Genomic DNA, 13853 nt, shown 5'->3' with positions numbered 1-13853 from the left:
GGCTGCGTCCCATGTTTGCACCGTCACAGGATGCCCTGCTCAGCTCCCCTGCGCCCAGTCCAAAGCCCAGCACCAAGGTTTCCTGACTGTGACACTGGCTCTAGGCTCTGAAAACAGTCACTGCTTCCCCGTGGTTTTTCATTCTCAGTCTCTATCACTCAGGTCAACTCTTTAGATCTGTGTTTGATGGTCACTGTTCATAGATTGTCATGTATGTGATCGATTCACTTGTTTTTCCAAGTCTTTGTTGCAAGAGGGATCCGAGGTAGCTTCTACCTAGTCAGCCATCTTGGCCCCGCCTCTGTTATTGTAGTTTTGATTTGCATTTGTCTAATGATCGTGAGCATTTCCTCATGTATCTGTTGGCTACCTGAATGTCTTCTTTAGTGAAGTGTCTTGATAACTTTTGTCCATTTTATAAATGGATTATTTCTCTTTTTGCAGTTGAGTTTTTGCAGTATCATGTAGATTTTAGAAATCAGGCACTGATCGGAAATGGCATAGCTTAAAACTTTTTCCCAGTCTGTAGGTAGTCTTTTTACTCTTTTGGTGAAGTCTTTGGATGAGCATAGGTGTTTGATTTTTAGGAGCTCCCAGTTATCTAGTTTTTCTTCTGCATTGTTAGTAATGTTTTGTATACTGTTGATGCCATATTAGGGCTCCTAACTTTACCCCTATTTTTTTCCATGATTTTTATCATTTTAGGTTTTATATTTAGGTCTTTGACCCATTTTGACCTCATTTTGTTCATGAAGTGAGGTACAGGCTTTGTTTCATATTTTTGCAGATGGATATTCAGTTATGTCAGCACCATTTGTTAAAAAGACTGTCTTTTCCCCACTTAACTGTCTTGGGGCATTTGTCAAATATCAGCTGCGCATATGTGGTTGGATTTATGTCTGGATTCTCAATTCTGTTCCATTGGTCTATGTATCTGTTGTTGTACCAGGCTGTTTTGACTACTGTGGTGGTATAATAGGTTCTAAAATAGGTAGAGTGAGGCCTCCCACTTTGTTCTTCTTTTTCAGTAATGCTTTACTTATCTGGGGCCTCTTTCCCTTCTATATGGTGTTGGTGATTTGTTTCTCCACCTCATTAAAAAATGTCATTGGAATTTGGATCAGAATTGCATTAAATATATAGATTGCTTTCGGTAGGACAGTCATTTTTATCATTTTAAGTCTTCCTACCCATGAGCAAATAAATATTATTTATTTATTCTTTACCCATGAGCAAGGTATGTTTTTCCACTTATGTAGGTCTTTTTTTGGTTTCTTGAAGAAATGGATTGTAGTTTTCTTTGTAAAATTCTTTTACACCTCTGGAAGTATTTTATCTTCTTGGGGCTATTGTAAATGGTATTGATTTATACCTAGTAATTTTATGGGAATATAAGAAGAGATTCTTTTGAGGGCTCAGCTAAAAAAAAGTTCTGCTGTCACACAAGAAGGAAAATTTAGCAACAATGTATGTGAGAAAATTATGGAACAGTACATAAGAGATATTCAAAAAACATAAGATTTTATAACTAACCATGATATCATCCAAATAAGGAAAACATAGACAGTTTTTTTTTTTTTTTTTTTAAGAAATAGAGCATTTTTCCCATGAATCTTTATTAACAAAAGTGCTCTCAAGATAGTTGAACGCCGAACAAATCTTTCTGGCATTGTGATTCTGTGTATTACTTCTATCTTTTTTTGATGCTTCGTGTTTTAATATTTACCCCATAAATCCTTAAGTATTTTTACTTGGGGCTTGAATTTTCTCTTCAGTTCCTTCAGCTTGAGAAATACTGAGCATTCTTTCCTTTTGGTTTTCTAACTCCAGGTCTTTGCACATGTCGTTATAATACTTTGTCATCTCAATCCACCCTTTTTAAAAATCTTCTGTTTAGTTTTTTTCCTTCTTCATTTCTTCCATTTGTTTTAACTACTAGATATTGGAGAGCAAGTTTCAGAGTCTCTTCTGACATTCATTTTGGTCTTTTCTTTCTTTCATGTCTTTTTAATGACCTCTTGCTTTCTTCCCATATGATGTCCTTAATGTCATTCAGCAACTCAACTTCTTTGTTTCCAACTTTTACATTCCTGTCACCAGTAATTATCAATGCATCTTGATTGCATGTTTGATCAATTTCAGACAGTAGAACTTGGTAAAAGTCTTCAACTTCTTCATCTGTGGCCTTTGTGCTTGGTGCTAAATCTGAACAGTAGTTGTATTAACTGATCTTCCTTGTAGGCATATAGACATTATCCTATCACTGACAGTGTACTACTTCAGGATAACTCTTGAAATGTTCTTTTTGACGATGAATGCCATGTCATTCCTCTTCAAGTTGTTATTCGTCGCATAGTAGACCAGATGATTGTCTCATTCAAAGTGGTCAATACCAGTCCGTTTCAGCTTATTAATGCCTAGGATATCAAAGTTTATGCATTACATTTCATTTTTGACAGTTTCTAATTTTTCTAGATTTGTACTTCGTATATTTCACGTTCCAATTATAAATGAATATTTGCAACTGTTTCTTCTCATGTTGAGTCGTACCACATCAGCAAATGAAGGTCCCAAAAGCTTGACTCCATCCTTGTCAGTAAAGATGACTTGACTTTGAGAAGGCAACTCTCACCCAGTCATTTTTTTAGTGCCTTCCAACTTGAGGGGCAACATCAGACAATGTTCTACTGCTATTCTTAAGGTTTTCACTTGCTAATTTTCTTCAGAAGTAGACTACCAGGTCCTTCTTCCTAGTCTGTCTTAATCTGGAATCTCAGCTGAAACCTGTCCTCCAGGGTGACCCTGTTGGTATTTGAATACTAGTGGCATAGCTTCTAGCATCACAGCAACATGCAAACCCCTACAGTACAACAAACTGACAGAGGCATGGGAGAGTTTTTGGAATATATTTTAAGTCAAAATTAAATACTAAGAAATTATTGATGTATCCACAGAAATGGAGTCAAGGTAACCAAGGAGGGGATGAATGAGAAATATCATAGTAAGGATATTATGTAAAAGTAAAATAATTGAAGGTGGCCACTATAATAAGAATGCCAATATTTGTAAATGTATAAAAAAAGAAAAAAAGGACACAACACACACAATAGATCCTATAGTACAAATATATTTAAAAATCTCACAAACATAAACACAATAGAAAATCATGTAAATTTCTACTAAAGAAAAATATTTTTTACAGGTAAAATCCACAGTTATGCTTCTTTGAAGAGATATATCTTAAGCTAAGAGACATAAAGATTAATAATTACATGTAAACATATGGCGTGTAAATACTAATTAAAAGAAAGCATGTGTTGCTAACATAACATCAGACATTTTAGAATTCACATCAAAAACATTAAATGAGACAAAAAAAGAACCTTTATAATGCTTAGTTACATTTCACAATGAAGATATGAGGAACATTTATTCTCACAAACACAAAATACAGAAGTAAATTATTTTAAAAAAAAATTATAGTATAAAAAAGGAGAAAAATTAAGACAGATACACTCAAGGAAAAAAAGTTTATAAATCACAATGAAACAAATAACAAAATAAAATCTAGTTAGTCAAACCAATTAAAAGTAGGTTAGTACAACTAGTTAACCTCCTGTAAAGAAACTTACTATGAGCCAGTGATAGAGGTATTCAATCCTACTCAACTAACAAGCTCTGATCCCAAAACCTTGAGGGTATAAAGGGAGAAACAGGTCCTTCTCCAACATAGACATTGCCACAGAAAATCCTTCCATTAATTTGCCACTTCTTACAACTGCAAGCAGTAGATTCTCAGACAATCTTGCCAAGAATATGGTCCAAGTCTCCACAACCATGAAACCTAAGCTTGAGGGACAAGGGTGGAGCAAATGTTATGCCCATGTCACATTGCTATTGAAAGCTGGCTACTAATCATGTCAGCATGTGGTGCTTCCCAAAGTCAACTTGAAAATGTCTCATACGAGGGCCAGAGTTCTGTATCAGGAACCTGAAATACAGCCCCCCTAGGAATTGACTCGACGGCACTGGGGTTGGGTTAGATCTCTGTGTGCTGCCTGTTAATGAACGGCGGATCTGCAAACTAGCTACTGATTCTGTGTTAATTAGCTTTCCCCTATTGACACTGCTCAACAGTTGGTGTGTATACTGCTGGCTTAATTCTTTTGTTTACAAAGGGAATGTTCAATAACAAAATTAATTACATGGTAGAAAAAAATCTCATTTAAAAAAATTTTAAAACAAAATTTTTTTTGTCTTAGTGATCTAGTGCTGCTATAACAGAAATGACACACATGGGTGGCTTTAACAAACAGAAATTTATCTTCTCACAGTTTAGGAGGCTAGAAGTCTAAATTTAGGGTGAGCTCTAGTGGGAAGTTTTCTCTCTCTGTGGGCTCTGGGGGAGGCGCTTGTCTCTTTGAGCTTCTGCTCCAGAATGAGCTTCATGTAGCTTGGCATCTCTCTTCTCCCAACTCTACTTCCTAGTTTGTGTTTAATCTCTTTTATATTTCAGAAGAGACTGACTCAAGATACACCCTGCACTAATCCTGTCTCATTAACTTAAAAAGACACCCATTCCCAAAAGGATTATAATCCCAGGCACAGAGGTTAGGATTTACAACATATATTTTTGGAGGACTCAGTTTAATCCGTAAGAGTTGTGTATAAAATTAATAGGAAATTCTGGTTAAAATGGACACTTAAAATGTATATGTATATATACATATATATACCAGAAATGATGCTAGAAGAGATCTAATTTAAATAAAGCAATTTCATTAGTTAGATTAAAATGATTTTCAAAGAGTTTTTCCACTTCTTCCTTGAAAAATCAGTAGCCTCAGATGGTGTTAGAAGCAAATTATAACTAAGATTTTAAGGCAGATAGTGCCAATGATCTTTAAACACTTCCAAAATATCAAAAATATTGGTAGCAGAACAAGAAATCAATTAGTAATTAATAAGAAAATTCTAGGGAAAAATTCTTCCACAAATACTTGTAAATTAATCACATATTGAAAGAATTATGTATCAACACAAAGTAGGATTTATTTAAATTATGCAAGGATATTTCAATATTAGGAAAACTAACAATATAACTCATCATTTAATGCATTGGAAAAAAAGTAGTATTATTATCCCCACATATACTGAAAAGTATTATAGAAAAAAAAAGCCATTTTTTGTCAAAAAGATAAATAAAACATACACACACGCAAATAACACAAATAATTGGTTACTTCTTTAATATGATTAGAGATATCTACCTCAGACCAAAAACCAGCATCAGGCTTTATACAGAAGAGTCTAAGTATAAAGAGTTCCTAGAAATTGATAAGGTTTAAAAAAAAAAAAAAAGGCAGCATACCAATAGAAAAGCAGTCAAAGTATATGAATAAATTATTCACAGAACTGGATGAACAATGGATGGTGATAACAAATGCAAGTTAGAAGAGAGAGCTCCAACTAAGACATAACTCAGTATATTTGATTTGCCAGAGTGAAAACAAGATAAAAAATGGATATATTGCATTTAAAATTGTCCCCATTCATCCTCATCCATCTCAACATTCCCTTGCCCCCTTTAGGCCTATGTGTTTTTCCCACAGACTTCATCATCTTCTGATACACTGTATAGCGTAAGTTTTATGGTATTAACAGTCTGCTTTCCCAATTAAAATGTAAGCTTTATGATGGTAGGGCTTTTTGTCTGCTTTGCTCGCTGGTATAGTCTAGTTGCTCAAATATATTCAGATGACTGAATACTAATTAGGATGTAAAACAAAAGCCTTATGACTCAAAAAAAAAAATCTCTAATGTGTCTCACCTATTGTAGATATTTTATAAAATTGTATTTTTTTTTTCAACAGGAACAACTATGATCTATACTGTAAGGTTCAAATAGATGACCTAACAATAATAACTTTAATATATGAATATCTGAGGTAGGCATTTTGAAAATCAGATGGGTTAATCGCTTATTTTTAGGAGAACAGGGTTAGTCATAAGTTCTCTCTTGAGCATATTACCTTACCTTAAACAGGGAGAGGACTATGGAAGGCGTCAGTCACTCCTGGTGATTCAAAACCTTCAGATTATACCCTTCTTAGTAAACCTTCCTGGTGGTGCAGTGGTTAAGAGCTTGGCTTCTAACCAAAAAGTTGGCAGTTCAAATCTACCAGCTGTTCCTTGGAAACCCTAAGGGGCAGCTCTACTCTGTCTTAGACGGCCACTGTGAGTGCTAATCAATGACAGCAGTGGGTTTGGTGTTTGGTTTTATTCATTTTCAAACATTTTCTGCCTTCTTTTTTGTTTCTATTACCACCAATAGTTAAAACATCTTCTTATTTTACATTTGAATTAACATAATAACCTTCAATATAATCTCTTACTTTGCAAAGTGCTGTTTTTTTCCCCCCAAAATAAAAAATGCATTTCTACAACAATAACAGCAAAAATAGAACTTTGGTCTTGGTAATCAAATATTAACTAAAGGGCTCCTCTTCTAGACATGATTCACAGAGAAGTGGCCATAGTATATTTTCTACATTAATTTTGCAGAGGATGTGCATATACACAAATTTGGATAATTTTATTCATGAGAAAATGCTAATAGTGAAACTTTTCTAGCAGCCCCTAAATATTTTATCCTAAAGTGCTTGCTTTTACTGATGTTTTTCTCTGCCTTTATGCCATCAAATACTGCATAATACCAGTTGTACCAACATCATATATCAATTAACACAGTGTCTTTTATTTTAAAAATTAAAATTTATTGTTTATTCCCAATTAATCATTTATTTTGAATAAATGTCCATGATTATGTTGATATTTCATGACAAAAAAGAAGTATGTTAAATTATTTCTAGGAAAGAAAACAGAACATTAACGTATTAGATATTGCTTTAAATTTATTTAGCTAAATAGACAGTTATCACGTAAAAACTGTTAAATTTTAAATATCACTTTTGATTTTATGTAGAGATATTCAGGAAATTAAGACAAACAATCCAATTAGATTAGTCTCTATGCATATTTTGGGTAAATCAAAAGACATTACATTAATATCATTTAGAACCAGAGCAATTCTCGTAGAATTTTAAATTTGTTAAATATTTTATGTACATTTACAGTTATAATTAGAGAGAATGATGGGTGTACATTAGTTAATCCACATAAGTTTCTTTGTTTTTCTGTGTAATTCTCAAAAGAAGGGTGGAATACTATTTCTTAAATTATTTTTATCATACTGTTTATTGTTTTCTTTTTTTATTGTGCTTTTTTAAGTGAAAGTTTACAATTCAAGTCATTCTCTCATTCAAAAACTTATGCATATATTGTTAATATGACTCTATTTGCTCTGCCTACAATGTGACAGCACACTCCTTCTCTCCACCCTGTATTTCCCGTGTCCATTCAACCAGCTCCTGCCTTCCTCTGCCTTCCCATCTTGCCTACGGACAGGAGTTGCCTACCTAGTCTTATGTGTCTGCTTGAGCTAAGAAGCACACTCCTCTCCAGTATCATATCATTTTATGTCTTATAGTCCAGTCTAATCTTTGTCTGAAGAGTTGGCTTTGAGAACAGTTTTAGTTTTGGGCTAACAGAGAGCCTGGGGGCCATGACCTCTGGGGTTCCTTCTGTCCCAGTAAATCTGGTCTTTTTATTAGACTTTGAGGTCTGCACCACACTTTATCTTGCTCCATCAGGGATTCTCTGTTGTGTTCCCTGTCAGGGCAGTCATTGGTGGTAGCTAGGCACCATCTAGTTCTTCCGGTCTCAGGCTGATGTAGTCTCTGGTTTATGTGGCCCTTTCTTTCTCTTGGGCTCCTATTTTCCTTGTGTTTTTGGTGTTCTTCATTCTCTTTTGCTCTAGGTAGTTTGAGACCAATTGATGCTTCTTAGATGGCTGCTTGCTAGATTTAAGAGAAGGGTGCAGTACTATTTTACAAAATGTTTGAAAAACCCACAGTGGAGATAACAGATAAAATTATTAATATTTTAAAGTTAGAACATAGTATAACTAATTGCTAACCAAAAACCCTCATATGGCAGAGAGCATTTAGAGAATTTTTTTTTAAGTCATTGTAATGAAAACCTAAATCAAATATTCACATTCTGACTCTTATATTGCTGTAATATTTAAGCTTGACTTTAAAAGTTGAAATATGATCAATTTTGGGGACAAGTTTTTTTTAACAACTCTGTGAACTCATGCTCAATATATTTAAATTCATTAAATTTATACATCAAATATTATTCAGGTATATGTTCCCCTGATGGTTTATTTGGCTGAGGAAAAAAAATAAATGTGATACTAGCCACTGCCTTCTTAACCTACTTTTTCCAAATACTTTATTGGATTTTACTCATTATTTCATTTTCCCCTATTATTTTGTAGCACTAAGCTTTGCAAGCATGCAGTTCTGTGCTTTATACATAGTACATAATAAAATTATTTATTTATATGTAATTAATGTTTTCTTTTCCCAAAAGTATTAAGTCAAATTTTACATGCAAAAATATTCTATAAATAAAGTAATTAATATCCCAATGTGGTAAGTGTATTAAGCAAAGAAACACTTCATACTCAAATGATCTAGATTTATTTCTTCATGATTTTATACATTAAAGTACAAAAGGGATTCTTAACATTTCTCTAAAAGGTATCTGCTTTCAAAGAAATACCAACACAAATATACTGAAGAGGTATGAAATGAATACAAAGCCAAAATTGCATAGTGATTCAGGATTACCCCAGCACCATAGAGATATACACTTGAGATAAGGTTGTATCCATCCTGACATGTGTGATGAGGACGGATATGGTCTCTGAATGGATGACTCACTATACGTTTGTCTGTGGAATTTTGCCTTAATTCTACATCAGATAAAAAAAAATAGACAATATTAATTTTTCATCATCATCATCACTTTCATCCAAATGTGGTAGCATCAGCAGGAATTTGGAAATAAAAATAAAAAGTGAATGACATATTATCATGTCTTAATCTTTTAACAAAGGGTTGCATTTTCTCCATGGTAGTAATTGATGTTTCCTTTTTTTTGAATTTTTTATTGTGCTTTAGTTGAAAGTTTACAAAGCAAATAAATTTCTCATTAAGCAATTAATATACATATTGTTTTGTGACATTTGTTGTCAATCTCACAACATGTCAACACTCTCCCCTTCTCTACCTGGGTTCCCCATTACCAGCTTTCCTGTCCCCTCCTGCTTTCTCATCTTTGTCCCTGGGCTGGTGTGTTCATTTAGTTTAATTTTATTTTATGAGTCTGTCTAATCTTTGGTTGAAGGGTAAGCTTCAGGGGTTAAAAGGGCTTCTAGTACTGAGTTAAAAGGGTTTCCAAGGGCCATACTCTCAGAATTTCTCTAGTATCTATCAGACCAGTAAGTCTGGTCATTTTGAGGAATTAGAATTTTGTCCTATATTTTTCTCCAGCTCTGTCTGGGACCTTCTAATGTGATTCCTATCAGACCAGTTGTCAGTAGCTTGGCACCATCAACTTGTGCAGGACTTAGTCTGGTGGAGACTGTGGTAGCTGTAATCCTTTAGTCATTTGGACTAATCTCTCCCTTGTGTTGACAGTTTTCTTCATTCTCCCTTGTTCAAGATAGGGTGAGACCAGTGGAGTATCTTAGACTGTCGTTCACAAGCTTTTAAGACCCCAAATGCTACTTATGAAAGTAGAATGTAGAACATTTTCTTTGCAAACTATGTTATACCCATTGAGCTAGATGTCCCCTGAGACCAAGATCCCCAGCCCTCAGCCCAGTAATTCAGTCCCTCAGGGAGTTTGGATGTGTGTCTGAAGCTTCCATGACATTGCTTTGTCAAGTTGTGCTGGCTTCCCCAGTATTGTGTACTGTCTTACCCTTCAACAAAGTTACCACTTACCTATTGTCTGTTCAGTGTTTTTTCCTCCTCACCCCTCCCCTTCCTTGCCTTGTAAGCTTCAAAGATTGTTTCACTAGATGTGTAAACATTTTCATGAGATTTATAGTAGCGGTTTCATACAGTATTTGTCCTTTTGTGATTGACTTATTTCACTCACATAACACCCTCCAGATTCATCCATATTGTGAGATATTTGGTAGACTCATCATTTTTTTTTTATCATTGCTTAGTACTCCTTTGTGTGTATGTGCTATAGTTTGCTTATTCCTTCACCTGTTAGACGGCATCTAGGTTGTTTCCATCTTTTTGTTATTGTGAATAATGCTGCAGTGAACATGGTTGTGCATGTCCTTTTGTGTGAAGGCTCTTATTTATCTAGGATATATTCCCAGGAATGAGATAGCTGAATTATATGGTATGTTTATTTCTAGCTTTTTAAGGAAGTGTTACATTGTTTTCCAAAATAGTTGTACCACTTTCCATTCCCGCCAGCATTGGATAAGAGTTCCAGTCTCTCTGCAGCCTCTTCAACATTTGCTATTTTCTGTTTTTTTTTTTTTTATTTGTACCAATAATGTTGGGGTAAGATGGTATTTTATTGTAGTTTTGAGTTGCATTACTCTAATGGCTAGTGATCTCAAGCATTTCCTTATGTGTCTCTTAGCCATCTGAATGTCTTCTTTGGTGAAATGCCTGTCCATACCCTTTGCCCATTTTCACATTGTTGACTCTACCTGTTCATGATCATGATATGTTTTTCCACTTATGTAGGTCTTTTTTGGTTTCTTGCAGTAGTATTTTGTAGCTTCATTTGTATATGTCTTTTATGTCCCTGGCTAGATTTATTCCCAAGTATATTACTTTTTAGAGGCTATTATAAATGGTATTGCTTTACTGATTTCATTTTTGTAGTTTTCTTTACCGATATATAGGAATCCAACTGATTTTTTTTATGTTTATCTTGTGTCCTGCTACTCTGCTGAATCTATTTGTCCTAGTAGTTTTCTTGTGGCATTCTTTGGGTTCTGTATGTATAGTATCATATCGTCTGTAAATAGGGAGAGTTTTACTACTTCCTTCCCAATTTAGATGCCCTTTATTTATTCTTCTTGCCTTATTGCTTTAGCTAGGACTTCCAGCACAATGTTAAATAGGAGTGGTGAAAAAGGGTATCTATGTTTTGTTCCCGTTCTCAGGGGGAATGTTTTCAGCTTCTCTCCATTAAGAATGGTATTGGGAGAGTGAAGTCAACATTGCACTATAGTCAGAAGTACCACACCATCCCTCCACAGCAAAGATTAAAAAAAAAACAAAAAACAAGTAAAACAGAGACAAATATCAATCCTGGACCCCTAAGCACCAAATGAAGAGATAAGGAACTCAGCCAAGCACAAAATGGAATAAGAAACTGAAAGAAAACAGAGAGTGAGGAGAGATATGTGTGGAGGTCCCCTATTAGCAGAAGCAGCACGGGTTGCCATCTTGGACTCATGTCAGAGATTGGCGGACAGGGAGTATGGGAAAGCAGCTCCACGGAGCTCCCAGCAGGAGACAGAGCACCTGGTAACCAGCGACATACATTTTTACACCCACATCCTTCTCCCCTTTGCTGCTTGGCCTCCGTCATTTCCTAGTTGGCTGCAGTCACTTGGCTGGCCGAGAAGACCAGGGTCTGTGATGCTTGGATTCACCCCACCCAGAATTGGAGATCAGCAGAGAGGGAGTACAAGATAGCATCTTCATGGAGCTCCCAGCAAGAGACAGAACATTTCGTAACCAGGAATATATGCTTTCCCAGCCACCAACCTTCTTTTCCTCTGGGCCTCCACCTCTTCCTGCTAACCACAGTCTCTTAGCTTAGATTTGCCAGCCAGCTCCATCAGTGCCACTTGTTTGTTGCTGTTGTTGTTGTTTTCTGCTTCCTTTGATTTCCTCTCTGCCTGTCATCATATCTCTCTTCTTTCTCTTGAGCACCCAGTTCAGTGTGCAAGCTCTACTTCTTCTTGAAAGGCTGTGAAGTACCACTTGGCTGGGGAACTGCTTCCTTGAACTGTGCCGCCACAATGGTGGGGTCCCCAGGGCCTTTTTGTTTTGTTTCTTTTTCCTTTTCTTTTTTTTGGCTTGGGAGCCCCATCTGCCAAGCTGTACTGTCCAGATTGGAAGCCACTTCACTGATCTGTGCGCTGTGCCAGTGGGATCCCTGGAGGCATCCCTTTGTTTTTTGTTTGTTTGTTTTATTTTACTTTTCTTGGCTTGGAAGCCCCTTCTAGCCAAGCTGTATTAAATGGCCTGGGAGCCCAATCCCCTGTCCTCACAGCCACATCAGTGAAAACCTTGGGGGATTTTCTTTTGCTTGTTTATTTTATTTTATTTTTATCTATTTATTTTGTCTCTTTTCCTTTTTGTTTTTCTCTGTTTCTTGGTTTCTCATCTCTCCACTTCAATGACAAGCTCCCTTAACACTCTTTTATTGTCTGTTTGTTTCTTTGTATTGGCTCCTGTTTCTCTCTCCTCTGTCTTTTTTCCCATGTCCATCTTAGCTGCACACATCACAACCTCCCCCCTCTTTTCTGCCTACCTCCAACATGCATTGAACAACATACCTCTGAGCAATGCAGGCATGGCCTACCAGTACCTGCCCTGCACTGATTCCTGGACTACCCTTTCAGCTCTAGTATATGCCACAAACAAACCATTCCAGGCCCTCCAATTCAGCTGGACCTGCCCTGTTGCACCATAGCTAAGTGTCTGACCCTGCCCATTGGACAAGGAGGTGAACAGTATCGTGACCACAGACAAGCAAACAACAAAGAATGCACAGCCAGCCTGCTCAGACATAACGAAATAAAATAAAAAAAAGGACAAAACAAACAAATTTACAATCAATAAATGAAGAAAGTACAGCAGAAAATAGCAATATATATGTATAAAAGAACAGGGTGATTCCAGTAGGCATCCAAAATAAAGAAATCAGATGGCTTTCCCATAGAAGAAAAGGCACTAGTACTGCTTGACAGAACATTCAAATCTCTAATATTAAGAGCTGTCCAAGAGTTGAAGCAAAAAGCAGACAAAAATGAAGAAAAAATAGACAAATTCATGGAAAAGGCAGACAAATTCATAGAAAATACAAAGAACTGGAAGAATTCAGGAAAATAATACAGGAACAAAATGCTGAAATAAATTCACATCTACAAATGATACAAAAACAACCATTAGAAACCCAAAAGATAAACAACAAGATTTCAGAAACAGGCAGTGTCATAGAAGGGCTGAGAAGAAGTTGGAAACAATGGAAGACAGAATCAGTGAAGATGAAGACAAACAAGTGTACGCCACTCTGTTTGAGGAAAAATCAGAAAAAAGAATGAAGAAAAATGAAGGAACCCTAAGAATTATGTGGGACGTGAGTGATCATAGCTCCAGGATAAGGGGAGAAAATTGAAAACGCAGAAAGAAACGTGAAGAATTACTGACAGAAAACTTCCCAAATATCATGAAAAATGGAAAGCTGACCATCCAAGAAGCTTAACAAATGGTATATAGGATAGACCCCAAAAGAAAATCACCAAGGCATATAATAATACATTCACTAAAACAAAAGACAAAGAATCCTGAGAGCAGTACAAGAAAAACAAAAAGTCACATACAGAGGAGAAACAATAAGACTAAACTCTGATTACTTGGCAGAAACCATGCAGGCAAGAAGGCAATGGAAGGACACATGTAAAACCTTGAAAGAAAAAAATTGCTTACCAGGAGTAATATATACTGCAAAACTTTCATTTAAGTATGATGGTGAAATTAGGCTATTTCCAGATAAACAGAACTTAAGGGAATACGTAAAAAAAAAAAAAAAAAAAAAAAAAGCCAAACTTACAAAAGTTATTAAATGGAGACCTTCTGTCTAAGAACAAACAACATCAGACCACA

This window comes from Elephas maximus, chromosome 14, assembly GCF_024166365.1.
Source record: "Elephas maximus indicus isolate mEleMax1 chromosome 14, mEleMax1 primary haplotype, whole genome shotgun sequence".
Classification (NCBI taxonomy): domain Eukaryota; kingdom Metazoa; phylum Chordata; class Mammalia; order Proboscidea; family Elephantidae; genus Elephas; species Elephas maximus.
This window is presented reverse-complemented; position numbering follows the sequence as displayed.